We start from the raw sequence: 14937 nt of genomic DNA on the forward strand, positions 1-14937 counted from the left end.
TTCGATATGCCAATCCTTTTATTGACCATTATCAACCAAATAATATAATACAAAAAACTCTTTTCCTAATTACACTGAACGCCGACCTATACGGCACATCAACACGAACACGACAAGACACGGTCAAAAACTGTATGGCTATTCCCCTTGTGCACCTGGGGCTCGTCACCCACTGATCAGTATATATGGGTAACCACCCCCTGTGGTGGTTGCCATGGTGACTGATAATGCCAAACCTCTGCACCGTGAGTTAAAATAAAACTAAATAAACAGAAGGGCATTTTGGCTCCAACAGCGACCAAAACCTACTGAGCTTATCAATGTACAGAGAATCATGTTTCCCAACACTTTCACCAATCGCGACACAACCCCCAGATCCTAGATCCGGATTTTTAATGGGCGGAGAACAAAAATCCATGAACCAGCTCGTGTCCATTCACTTTGTTCTCAGTCCATTATATAGACATATACTACCCAGTCCTGCTGTGTCGAGATCACTCCCAGCCTGCCAGGTTCCCTAAGAAAAAATATAGAAAAGAAACAAAAACAAAGAAAAACATGCCCAAAACAATAATTGAAAACAATAAACAAAACTTGTGAGCATTTCTTTTTTAACTCACTCTCAGAAACAAACTTAACCTATTATCTAGGGGCGTATCCACCCCCGTATAAACTAAGAAACAAAAATGGAAAAATCAAACGAATAAACAAAATGAAAGCTTCCGGCCTAAGTCAGGAATTGCTCGTAACACACTAGGAAAGAAAAAATATGCAGCAATAAAAATAAACACCTATATCTATTACTCATGATTGTTGATGTCCATCTATCAATATCATAAAAACCTAGGAACAACTATGGGTCTTTTTAATTTCTTAATCATGCAGTCCACCCTTTGACCAATCTGAATGTTGATCAAACATGGATAATCTACTGACCACTAGCTGCTGCAGTGTCACATCATTTCATTGTCTAATATTGAATACCTAATATTAACCGTTTAACATTTGATTTGATGTTCTTGTTAGTCCGATTAGTTCACGCATCCGTCAGTTACTCCATCACGCCATATTAATCACACATCCATTTTAGTAACTTCCACTCATACCCTAATCACCTAACCCCTCTATTTATTTTTTATTCTATTTGTATTCTAATCAGTAGTATATATATATATATTTTTTTTTTCAATTTATTCTATTTTTATTCTAATCAGTAGTATATATTTTTTATTCTGCCGGCGGCCTCTGCAGACATGACCTTTGAAAATGACCTATCAGTCCACAGATCCAGCAAACCTGTCCTTGTTCCCTCGGTTGTGGGACCGTGTGGGCCCCCCGCCTGTAATCGGATGGCCCTGGGGTCATCGGGCCCAGAGTATGTCCTTGCTGTCTGCCATTACCGCCATGGCTCTCACCTCTGACAGTCCCTTCCTGGTCTCGCCCCCCTTGAGCCTGTTCTGGGGAGAAAACCACGTACCTATTTTGTTCCGCCACAGTTCTTTGAGCCTGTTGTTGGGAGGGGTCTGGAACCCTACCGCGCCCGAGACTCCCATCACCCTGTCGAGGCCCCGCTATCTGTCCGGGCAACGGGGCACAAGGCATTGCTTGATCACGGCGGCCTAACTCCGACGCCCGAAGCATAATCTCAATAGCTGTACCATCTAGCAGTGCAGTCTTTCTCGCCAGTTCTTGTTCCAGTCTCTGAGTCTCGTGTGCGGCTAATTCCGACGCCCGAAGCATGACCCCAATCGCTGCACAATCTCGCAGTACATTCTTTCTCGCCCATTCTTGCTCCAGTCCCGTGTGCGGCTTGACCAATCTCCAGTTGTGTCTTCATCAAGTCTCGATGAACTGCCTCGTGTCGTTCGAACGCTGCTATAAACGCTCTCTGTTGTCTATAGGACGACGCCTCTCCCCCCATCTCAGAGCTGGCGGTCTGACTTCCCATCTCCGGGCCCCGCCTCTCATCTTGGCTCTGGTGCTGAGGGGGTCCTAGACAGGGGGAGCTTGCGGGCCGTGGACACTGTACTTGATACCGACCTTGGTTTTGCCCACACCCACCTCTTCTGTTCCGCTCACATTCTCTAGTAATATGGCCGAGATTCCCGCACAACCAACACACAATTAACCGCGCTTTGAACCCCTTCGCGCTCCCTCTTTTGTTTCCACCTTGTCCCTGTTGTTCTGGCACAGGACCCCCCTGTCGCCCCAACTGGGCCCGTCTCTGGTCATTTTGTTCCCCGTAGGAGCCCGTCTCCCCTCTTGGCTGTGCGGACTGGACTAGGGCTTGGAGGTATCCCACTACCTGTCCTGCCTTGGTTGGCTGTTGTTCTTGAGGGAGGCACGTCCTCCGCCCTTCCTCCACCCTGGCCCTTGCTGACTGGCTCCTAGTCATCGGGCCACGTCTCTCAGTTTGGCACTGATGGTGGGGGTGGGGGAAACCTAGGCACGGGACACTGGTGGGCTGTAAAAACTGTTCATGTATCATCTCATACCTGCTGTCAGTCTCTATTCCAGCCGTACGGCCAGAGTCAACTCCCTGGGACTGCTGCAACAACATCGCTCTCCTCAGTTACTTTCTTTGTCTCTTGGTTAACTGGCAGTCACCTGCAACGGACACTTCAGCGTGGATCGGCTCGGGCAATACAGTTGTCTCTGGGCCGCTCTCCTCAAAGACCCCCTGTGTCGGAGTTAAAGACATTATTTCCAGTCCCTCCGTCACACTGGTCTCAGGAGGGGAGTCGGTCACATTCAAGTCAATCAGGTTAACGTCACTATTCAATTCGGTCAATGAAATGTCTGCAGAAGTTATCGGCATTACCCCACTACCGGCATTATTACTTTTCATCGCATTTCGTAATCTCTTTTTCTGTTTTTTGATTTGGGTACCCATTCTATACCGGCCTCCTTTCCTATACTTAAATACAAGGTTTTGTAAAGGCCTGAATATCTTTGGCCATTGTTTCTTCACTTTTATTGTGACATTTCCAGTCGTTGAAATAGACAGATTGTCTACCCTTTCTATGGTTATTGCATCTAACCCTCCAGTTGCTCCTATCTGTGTATTTGCCATTCTCACCTCTTTCAAACACTCGTAATATCACCGTTTGGAAAGCAAGTTTCTCTGTATTTAAACTATTTTTACAAACTTGAGTTAATATCACTCACACTGGCAGAGTTACTGGTGCAAACAGGAATTGACAAAACGCTTTGTGTGATACTACACCCAGACTTTCAACAGTCAATTTGATCCCCCGTTTGGAGTTTGGAATTGTCAGCACTGCCTCTGTCCGCCCTGGAGCAGCTGTGAAGAGAGAAAGAAAAAGCATACACTTAATTATCAGTGGCATTTCCCTTTCACAATCCATCATTTATCTTTAAGCATGGAATGTCGGGCATCTTCTATACTAATATCACTTTAGAGAGCGTTTGTGCAATTTTCTTTCGAATTTTTAACGACACGGCCTTAATTGTTTTCTGTTGTCTCCATCGGAAAACTGGATCTCCCAATCCCGTTGTCATGCTCCTTCTTCACACAACTCTGGGGAACCCTATTTCGCATCAGCCTTTTCCTTCTGTTGATCAATCAGAAATGTGTTATTCACAGCCTATCATTTCTAAACATTTGTGCTGGATATGGTAATTTAGGTGAATAAAACCACTTTAACTCTTATTGCTCTGCAAATGACTATGTGTATCTTTAATTCTAACCTTTCCTTCTATGTGTAGCTTTATTTATTTCTATCTGAGAAAGCCTAAAAATGTATCCCTCGCTCACATCACATTTTACATACCAGTAATACACATATTTCACACATCATTTTGCACACAATTACTACACATTTCCCCGTAACACCTAATCTCTAGGTGTTAGACCCACTTCTCACGAGAAAAGAAATTAATTTTCAGTGACTCATGTCACCGAATTCTCGTGGCTTGGAACAATGTCCCCCAACCTGTTTATTAAACCACAGGCGCAGACACCACCCCCATTTTGAAATCCCTGCAGACCAATGACATCTCACTGGTCCGCCGACTTGTAGCCCACGGCGTCCCGCCCAGTTTGCAACCTGGAACGCGAAACCCCGGGCTTCCTACTCAAGGATATCCAAAGTCCATACAACTCTCAACCACTGCTGCACACACACAGCACCTCAGACTCAGAATAACCACCGCAACCACCTCCACCTAAACATCCACACATAACATGACTCAATGCGCGCAGCGTGGCAGCGAGCTTCGACGAGCGCACACAAGGCGCATCCCCGTCAATGCGCGGAGGCAGACAGCGAGCCACGACGAGCTGTCTACCACCCACGCCACGACGTCCGCAGTCCCCGCACCCCCGTTAAAATGAAAAGAAAAATTACACGTCTCGTCCATCTACCAACACCGCCATCACAGGTGCAACCGAGCAGAGTGACCCCTCACACGCAGGTCCATCTGCATGGAGAGTCCCTAACCTGTCCTCAAAGCATGCTCCGACTTACGGCCCACCATCATGAACGCCCAAACCACTGGCACGGAGACCTGACGAGAGCCAGAGAGTATTGTCCCACCGCTGGCTGCTACAACATCATCGCCCTGACGCCGGCCAATACCACTACCAGCACTAGAAACCCCCAAAAAATAACAATAAACTGCATTTGAAACCTACAGAAAATAACAATAAACAATAAACAAGTCCAAATAAGAGAGAAAGAGAGAGAGTAGAGAGCTCATACCATCATAAACTCGCACACCTGACCCAGCCTAACCCAGCTGCACACACACCCCGCATGAGTCACCAGGCCCACCTAACCATAAAGGTGGCTTCCTCAAACGCTCTGACTCACAAGCTCCAGCAAATACACACTCATATAGTCAAGCTTAAAATACCCATTAAAACAACATTATACATAACCAAACCACCAACAATAAGCCACCCTAGCTCCCAACATGACAAGGTAACGAAAGAGAGCGAGAGAGAGTGAGAGAGAGAGGTGGGGGGGCGAGGGGGGAAGAGAGAATGGAAGAGAGGTGGAGGAGGGCAGGGAGAGAGAGAGAAAGAAGGGGGGGTGAGTGAAGGAGGGAGGGAGAGAGAGAGGGGGGGGGGAAGAGAGAGGGGGGTTGAGGGAATGGAAGAGAGGTGGAGGGGGTTAGGGAGAGAGAGAGAAAGAAGGGGGGGTGAGTGAAGGAGGGAGGGAGAGAGAGAGGGGGGTTGAGGGGTGGGGGTTGAGGGAATGGAAGAGAGGTGGAGGGGGTTAGGGAGAGAGAGAGAAAGAAGGGGGGGTGAGTGAAGGAGGGAGGGAGAGAGAGAGGGGGGTTGAGGGGTGGGGGGAATGGAAGAGGGGGTTAGGGAGAGAGAGCGAGATAAGGGGGGTGAGTGAAGGAGGGAGGGAGAGAGAGAGGGGGGTTGAGGGGTGGGGGGAATGGAAGAGGGGGTTAGGGAGAGAGAGAGAGACAAGGGGGGTGAGTGAAGGATGGAGGGAGAGAGGGAGAGAGAGAGGACTTTAAGAGAGATTAACACCCCATTGGCCGAAACTACACTAAATACCATATAGCTTGTGCCGCATAAACGGCCAACCCTCTCGTCAAATGACCCCACTCTTAAAGAATGACCTCCCAACCAGGACGGGAGCATCAAACTGTCCCATAGAAAGAGAGAGAGAGAGGGAGAGAGATTGAGGGGGAGGAGGGGAGAGAGAGGGAGAAATAGGGAGTGAGGGGGAGGGAGAGAGAGAGGAAGAGAGAGAGAGAGAGAGTGAGAGAGGCGGGGAGTGAGGGCAGGAGAGGGAGAGAGAGGGAGAGAGAGAGAGAGAGTCAGGTGGGGAGAGAGGGGAAGGGAGAGCGGAGGGGAGAGAGGGAGAGGGGGAGGAGGGGAGAGAGAGATAGAGGAAGGGGGGAAGAGAGAGGGGGGGTTGAGGGGGGGAGAGGGAATGGAAGAGAGGAGGAGGGGGGTAGGGAGAGAGAGAGGAAGGGAGAGAAAGAGAGAGAGAAAGAGGGAGGGAGAGAGAGGGAGGGAGGTGCGGGGGAGGGAGGGCAGGAGAGAAAGAGGGAGGGAGGGAGAGCGAGGGAGGGACAGGCCACCACCAGATTAAACTATTTCACCAAACTATCACAGCATAACAATCTAACTCTATTATAACCCAAAAACAGTTTTGAATGGAAACTTACCCTGGCCTCTGCTGCCCCCTACTGCATTCCTAAACAAACACCATCTCCCTCTCAAAAATGGACGCCCGGCGCCCCTACTCAAGATGGCCGCCTCATCGCGAGATATCCCGAGAGTCTCGTCATGCTATGTCGTTAGCACAGGTAGCTTAGCATATTAGCTTCGTTAGCTTTAGCTCAGCGCAGGTAGCCAGCCCGTCCACCGCTCCACGCACCCCTATGACGTCACAACCGGCGACCGCTTAGCAACATTAGCTCCTTTAGCGCGGCTAGTTAGCATTAGCTTAGCTTCACCCATGACACCATAATAACGTACCCCAACGGCCCATTGTCCCGTTTCGCCGCGCGGGCCGACACCTCGCAATGTTAACGCAACACCACTCCCCCTTACAACAGAACTCTAATCCTCTCAAAACGCCAGTGTACAGATTTAATCAAAAAATAAAAACATTACATCACACAGGCCCTCTCAAAACACTAGCTTGACCCCACCGCCTTCGTTTCCGCAGTGCCCAGGACGACTTCCGGGTCAAACTTTCACTCCATTCGATCCCTTAATACATTAAACAATTACCTTAAACACGTCGAATTTGAAAATTTTTAAGTGCCATACACATCCCCGTAGTCCCATGATACCACCGATCGACTACATACACTCGAAACTACGCCGCCTCGTGCCTAGTATCCCCCGGTCGCCCCCTAGGCTAATGTAGCAGCTAACTGCTGCTGTGTTCCAACGGCCCTCGAAAAACCGGCGTTCAACTATTACATTTCCCCACGGCTGTTGGTCATTAAAATTTCATAATAATACAACAATAAGCTCTTACGTTTCGTCAATCATTCCTAACCCTAGCAGCCATTCAAACATACATATTATTGCCACACCTAACCACAAATAAAAACACAAACATCCATTCAGATTTTGATCCCTTGCTATTGTTACCAGAACGTCCGCGCGGCCATTTAAAAAAATTCACATTTCATTTAACTTTTTTCAATAACTCCCGCGCGACTATTAAAAACGAGATCAAGTGCAATCGTTCACTTTAACTGTACTGAATGTTTAAGATTACAACCAGTATTTTGAACCGCATCGTTCTCAAGTACTATTGTTCGCCGGTCATCACGGCGGACGTGCCTCGTAATATGTTCCGGAGTATCACGCACTAAAAGGGATCTTCCGCGACTTTGGGGTTTCTGTAATCCACAAACTCAATTTGTAGACAACCCCCTCGTCATCTTGATCTATTTGAATTACACCCTAATGCGGGCATAATCTTCATTTAGTTCGGTCGATATTAATGCAGAGAGCACGTTTCGTCGAATTGAAACAGCCACGGCTGCCTCTGTCTTAACATGTTACAACCTACGTATACTTCCAGCTAGGCCTCCCTCATATTACTTGACTCGCTTATGCCCCGTGATCCATAACAAGCCCCCTGTACCATATCGATTGCTCTTCGTATTCACATCTTCTGATTTACATGATCCAAACAATGTTGAATTAGTGTATTAACAACCCTATGTCCCGCCGATGGATCAGCCCCCCGCCGTTTGCCGTTTGAGTTACGGCTCCAGGCCGGACTCCGCTCCATCCCGCCAGCATAGACACACAATTCACCCATCGTCCCGACACGTAAAAAAATTACCACCTCCGCTGCGTCCGGTTCTGGGTTAAATGATTAGGTCCATTTCCATTCCCCAAAATGCGCCCTGTCGAATCTTGCCAACACCAGATATACAGAGCCCACGATTCAATAGGCCTTTCATCTCAATGTAGTCCGACGCTTCAATCCGCACTATGATTACAGTAGTTATGCCCCCCCAACGCCTCAAATATCTAATACTATATGAGGAAATATTCTTTGTCAACCCCTGGTTCGAACTGAGCGACCACATATTCCGCCATCACACTCACCTATTTTTCAGGTTCTGATGCTGTCGAAGTCCTTCGGCAGCTTTTCTGAAATCATCCAGTGTTGTTGTCGGAAAAAAATGAGATTGAAGGTCGCTGCTGGTTCCCGGGTGGTCGACGGCACCAAATTGAAGTCACCAACTGGGCTATTCTTTGTTCTGATATAATCAGAACCTAATAAACTGCTCTGCGTTGTGTGAAACCCTTTAAAGCCCTGTGGTACTTTCAATAAAGACCAAATGGTCTTGTTCGACGACCAGCTGAGCAGCAGGAGAAATGGAGAGGAGAAGGTGTATAACAGCATCTGTTTTAATTCAAAGTTAAGAGTGTAATTACAATGAAAAATGGATTCTGCAATGATATAAGGGTACTCAAGTACTATGCCACCGATCCCTTATATCAGACTAATGTTAAAGTAGATAGTTGATAAGTTGTTGATGGTCTTTGTTCTCTGGCTGATGAACAAAGAAAAGTCTGTTCTCCCTCCAAATGTTCTTTGTCTTGTTGATCTCCTCTGCCCGCGTCGTCCGCTGTGTGAAAAAGGTGGGGTGTTGTCCTTGTGGTTCCGTTTCAGAGTGTCCTTCCCACCGTCACAACACCCTCCTTATATCAAAAGCCTGGAGTCTCTGCGTGATGTCATCAAAGTGACATCAGCAGATGTGTTCCTCCAATCCCAGGCCTCTCTAAGTTTGAATTTGAAATAGGAGGTTGTCCTCAGCAAGCCAACCCTCTATTTCCTTTGTTTTCCAGTCAAAGAACAAACACCGTCTAACTAACATAATATTTTAGTTATTGATCTCAAGATATATATTGCGATTGATTACATAAACACAGAGATATCATAATTGAACAGTTTATCTTGATGCTTCATGAGTATCACAGTCTGTTACCATTAAGCCTAGTTTCAACCTAAGTAAAACTAGTCTTACTATGCAGGGGATTAAGTCTTCAACACAGTCTTTCTGGCTTTCATTGAATAGTTACATGAGGCCTAATCATTATTTTAACTTACGTCAATATCTCTTTTACACAGTTTAGTATTCAACACATTTAAGTATTTTCCAATGTAGATTCAGACGTGGCCTAATTTCAAACTCTGTGATTCCCAGCCATAAACCTGGCATATTTTATATCATTAGATTCAAGATTATGTCCACAATATAACAGGATTTTCTGTAGTTCATATTAAATTAATCCAAGTATACCAATAGTCATTTGAAAATGTACTTAGTGTTACTGTGAATGGAGACGCTTGCTCCTCCCCTGGCAGCTGCAGCATGTTGTAATCCGACCAGATGACCTGGCCTGCCTGTTTAGACCTGGGGCATGAGATACCGGCTTCCTGTGCTATAATCAGCCACAGGACCAGTTTAACAGACCCTTGATCTATTGTCTGCAGCTGCCAGCAGTTGTATGCAAATGACCTCCTGGTGTGAGCCCACGTCTCTGCAAGCACACACACTCTAAGCTTGTCACTCTGGGCATATCAGGTTTAACACAGGATTTTAATTTGACCTCCAGTTTCAGGCAACATATGTCTATCTATGGTTACCAAATACTACTACACTAGCTCTCACTTTTTCCATGATATCCACACGCCCGGACCTCCCTATGTTATCCTATGTTAAAATAAAACAATTCCTGATACCAATGGATGTATTAACACAACATCAACAGAACATTATTCCCTTAAACCGATTCATAGCATTATGCTATGAAAAGTTGTGTACCACTTTCTTCTCTGTGACTTTGCGGTTAAGTTAATGTTATGGTTAGGCTTAGTGTAAGGTTATGGTTAGGATTAGTTTAAAGTTATGGTTAGGATTAGGGGCGGGTTACAGTTAGTTTCCTCACTCACCAATTGCACCAGTTGTGATCCTTATCTCTATTTTTTTTCATCTACATCATACCACTGAGCTGAACACAACACAAAGATGCAGTGTCCTCTGCAGGGCCCCGTTCCCCGTACCTGGATAACTGAGTTAGCCGGATAACTTTCGGTGAAGTCTGACTTAAGCCGGACTTTCCGGTTCCCCGTACCTGGATTGTCCAAATCACCATGACAACAGATCCAAAAGTTTGAGCCTGGTCGAAAGCAGGGTTTAAGTTCAAGTTAGCTGGATGAACCATCGCCACGCCCCCGCAAAGAAGTGACAGCCCGTTTCCTGAAATTATTCCCACAGTCTACGATCTGCATTATACCATTCTGAATTACGTTTTTGTGCTCCATTCTTCCAGAGGGGGCTTTTGAAATGTAAAATAGACCCAAAATGCTGATACTAAATTCACTTTGTCCTAAATAATGCACGTTATATATACCGTGGCGCTCGCTCGGTGCGATGTACACATTATGTGGTTATTTTAATTGTAACTGGTATTAAGATGTCTGATGAGATGCGCTGTTTGACGGATTTGAGAAATTGAATGAGCCGTTGACGTCACATTAATGAATGAGGATAAAGAGATGAAACTTCATTCAAAACAAAGAATATTCTAAACACGGGTCTCTCGTTCATTAATGTATAAACAATGAATTTATCCCATCTGGGACAGTGGCCCAGCGGTAGTGCTCAATCCTGGCAACCCAGCGACCGGTGTTCGAAACCCCGTGTTTCCAATATAATTTTTTGGAATATAATATTAATGATTATACGCCAAAGTAGCCTAATTTTAAGTTGAAATATTATAAATCTACATGCATTGAGGATGTCATTCTTTATATAGCTCTCAACGTGCACCAAATTGAATTATTCCTACATCGCAAAAAGAAGGGGAAGACTAGGTTTCGAACCCCGGTCGTCTGCGTGAAAGTCAAAAGAAGAACCCGTTACACCACAGTGGAGATAAGTAAAAGATCGACCATACATCAATCAATGGGAAGAGAGCCGTATCGTTATCCTGTATAACAGTTTAACTAATTATTTTCGCTAGCAAGATCTCATTTGATTATTCAATCCAGCAGACAAGTTTAAAGAAATATAATCTGATTGATTGAGGTAATGAGGGACTTAAAATTAGCCTATAGATAACGCATTTAACTTGTCGGCGAGGCGATTGAGCCGTACTGCAATATGTTAATAAAGTTTTAAATCAATGAATCAATCAATGCCGCTAGAGAATCAGGATCTCTGCCATCGATACGTGCTGGCTTTTCAACTGGAGCGGCCGCGCGCACTTATCCTGGGTCTCAAGTCTGGCTTGAGTTAACGAGACTGAATCCACCTTCGAGGAACAGGAAAATCCCGGCTTCAAACATCGGGTTAACTGAATCTGGATAATGACATCTTGATCGACTTAGTTGAACCAGGTACGGGGAATAGGGCCCTGGTGACATCATGGGAGGAGATATTCAAACTCATTGACTCTCAACAACTGTCAAACTAAATGAATGTGTGCAAATCAGTTCAGAGCCTTGGGATATGTCTGAGATGATAAATAAATCAGCGTTGTTTTTCGGCGAAGTGCCCCTTTACGAGTAGGCCTACTATAGCTCTAATCAAGAATAGGACTGTCATAAGCCATGTCTCTTGAATTAGTCCAGGGTCCATGTCCACGAACCCAACCAATGACATGTTTAGTCTACCCTATATCATGTGTTTTCAGTCATCAGTCTGGTTAACATTTCACTCTGTGATTCAACAATTTGCTATTCTTGTTTTTTTTTGCAGTGATGTCACTGTCTGAATGCGTCTCTACTGTGTGTTACTTCCTGGGGGTTTTAACCTAGAGGCTATTATCACTAGGACCTTACAGCTTGACATAGAGATTAGCTATTTATTAGTCGCACGGTCCTGTGTCATTCAGCACGTCCAGTTAATCTTTACCAAAAAAGCCTCAAAGCACTGTGAATTCAGTGCTATAAATAGGAGACGGTTCTAAAAATACATTTTGTAAGACGATTTGTCACAGTACACACACAGTACTGGGCGTCTCAGGTAGAGCGGCCGTCTGGTTCCCGGTTTGATCCCGGCTCCTCCTTCCGGCAACGTGTCAAAGTGTCCTTGAGCAAGACACTTAACCCCTAACTGCTCCCGATGAGCATGGCGGCACCTTGATTGATTGATTGATTGATTGATTGATTGATTGATTGATTGATTGATTGATTGATTGAAAATGTTATTAACAGATTGCAGAATGGGTACAATACAGTACAGCTCAATACACACAATTGTTAAGGGGATGCAGACCAGAGAAAGACTTTCGTCTTGTTTACATCAGGGTCCCCCATTTTCAATTCATCGTAACATATGACATACAGTACATGACATACAGATAGACAGTACTGCTACATCACCTCGCACGGCCGCATCAGCTGTCGGTGTGTAAATGTGTCTGTGAGTGAACGGGTGAATGTGAGCGCCATATATAAATGGAGTCCATTCCAAGTGTGAATAATACAGATGTGCAACTGTATGGATGTGAAGCAGGGCATTAGCCTAAGTACTATTAAAAGCGCGGGCGTGCTGCATGTGCTCACACAGCAGCACACAGGACATTCTGTAGGGTACAGGGTGGGGAGGAAATGAGGCGATGACTGCAGCAACGACTTCATACTGAAGCCAGTTTTTCCCCTCAAAAGAAGGCAACTTGTGCGGCTATTAATAGCTCCTATGTTCAGCCAGTTAAGTGGGGTGGCGCTTTGGACTGACTAGCTCCTTTCGTTTCGCACAGCGCAAGCAAAGAGCAGCTTGCCACGGTTTTCATCAGCCCCTCCGGTGCTGGCGATGACGCGCGAGAGAGGCCCTTGCCTGCTTTCTTACGAGCCCTCAGACAGGAATCTGGAATAAGAAATGGCAAGGGATGAGGAGTGTTTTAGTGAGTAAGAGAAGGAGGGAGTTCAGCCGTGGCTGTGGGCTACCGTGTTAGTCACATCCAAGTGGGATTGACCGTCAGAGCACCAGGATGAAAATTAAATAATTAAACATATTCTTTTATTCATTATTCATTTATATTCATTTATATATTTAAAGTTTCAAGTTTTGTTTTATTTGTCACATTATATAAGGTACACGTATTACAGTGAAATGCTTGGTTCTTCTGTAACAATATGACCCTCCTGAAATTGTGCTTCATACAGTAAACATAGAATAAAGACCGAACACTATACAAAATATACAATATACAAAACGAAAGTACAAAATGCAGAACAATTTCATTTAACCTTTATATATTTACAGTAGATCTCCCTTTTGGGCGACCTGGCCAAGTAGTAGGAAGTAGCACACATAAGACAGACCACACTTAAGTAACCCTTACACTACCACACTAGAAAGGGTTAACCCTTTCACTACCACACTACAGAAGGTTAACCCTTTCACTACCACACTACATAAGGTTATCCCGTTCACTACCACACTACAGAATGTTAACCCTTTCACTACCACACCAGAAAGGGTTAACCCTTTCACTACCACACGACAGATGGTTAACCCTTTCACTACCACACTACAGAAGGTTAAACCGTTCACTACCACACTACAGATGGTTAACCGTCTGTAGTGTGGTAGTGAAAGGTTAATCTTCGGTAGTGTGGTAGTTGTTGTATCTTAATAGAAGAGGCCGTGGTAGTGCTCAGTTGTGCTTTATTCACAGTTTGTATTAATGCAGGTAAACAGTAGAACCGCAGGCAGTCCCTCTGGCGGCTGCCTCACACTGACTCAGAGCTCTCCGAGGCGCCTCTGGTTAACGTAACAGTAACCAATCATACGCAAGACACTTGACACAATAACATTGGGAGTTGTAGTCCTACACTACACTACACTCCTCCCCTACCCTGATTCCTGAGATTACAGATCTAATCTGTCTGGGGGTTTTGCATTTCGGTCTACTACTTCCCATGACCTGAGGACCAACAGGCCCTAGTATTTCTCACTCTTCCGTTTCAGGCTCTGGTAACTTAGGCCCTGTTTAGACGGAAACGCTAGCAGGTGAATCCGCAAAAATATTTTTTCGGATGTGCCTTTCGTTTATACGGACACAGCGTTTTTACGGGGTGAAACCGTAAAAAAGTGAGACCACCTTCCAGGGTGGAATTCCTAGAAACGATAAACCTTTGCGCTATCATCTAAACTGTCAAACCGCATAAAACGATGACGAAAGGGTTGTCAAGGCTCTCGTTGCGCGTACTGCTTACATCACAGGCATGCGCCAGTAGCCTAGAAGCGTAAACAAAGCATGTCTGATTCTATCCATGGCGATCACCTGAAGGCTACATTGGCAGTACTTTTAAATACACAAGAATCTGTCCCGCGGCTATCACAACTATTAGTACTGGACCACTGTCTGTGAGTGACTCTGCTTTGGTCCAATCACATTCCCCACCCACAGTCTGCGAATCAGAGGCAGAGTAGGGCGGGTCTTCACAGCACGTCATGTGACATATGCGCCAATCGTGTGACAGTGGGGCTCCGTCGTTACAGCGTCGTCTGCACGCAGAATTCCATCCCAAAACGCTAGTCTAAACGCAAAATTAAAATTGAGACCGTAAGACGACTTTTGCGGTTTCTGTTCAGACTCTCTCCGTCTAAACGTAGCCTTAGTTGACACCATTTGATTCACATGTCTTTTACATACTTTGTTCTGAACCTCAACCATGTATGTGTAGCAGTCTGGAAAATATGGTATATTATTCAGAACTGCTGACTGTGTTTATATCCCTTTTTGTACACAAAGACATTCTAACTAGTGTCATGGATTCACACGAACAATGACACAAACGTTCCCGTCCAAAGAGCATGTGAATACGGACCATAAATGACAGTATTGATTCATATTTTACAGTGCGTCTCCCCTTGTGACTGGCAGGCGGGACCAGCAGGGGGCAGTAGCAGGCAGAGAGTGGCGGAGAGAGCTGAGAGATGATAAAGGGA

The sequence above is a fragment of the Notolepis coatsorum genome, assembly GCF_963971535.1.
Source record: "Notolepis coatsorum genome assembly, chromosome: 4".
NCBI lineage: Eukaryota > Metazoa > Chordata > Actinopteri > Aulopiformes > Paralepididae > Notolepis > Notolepis coatsorum.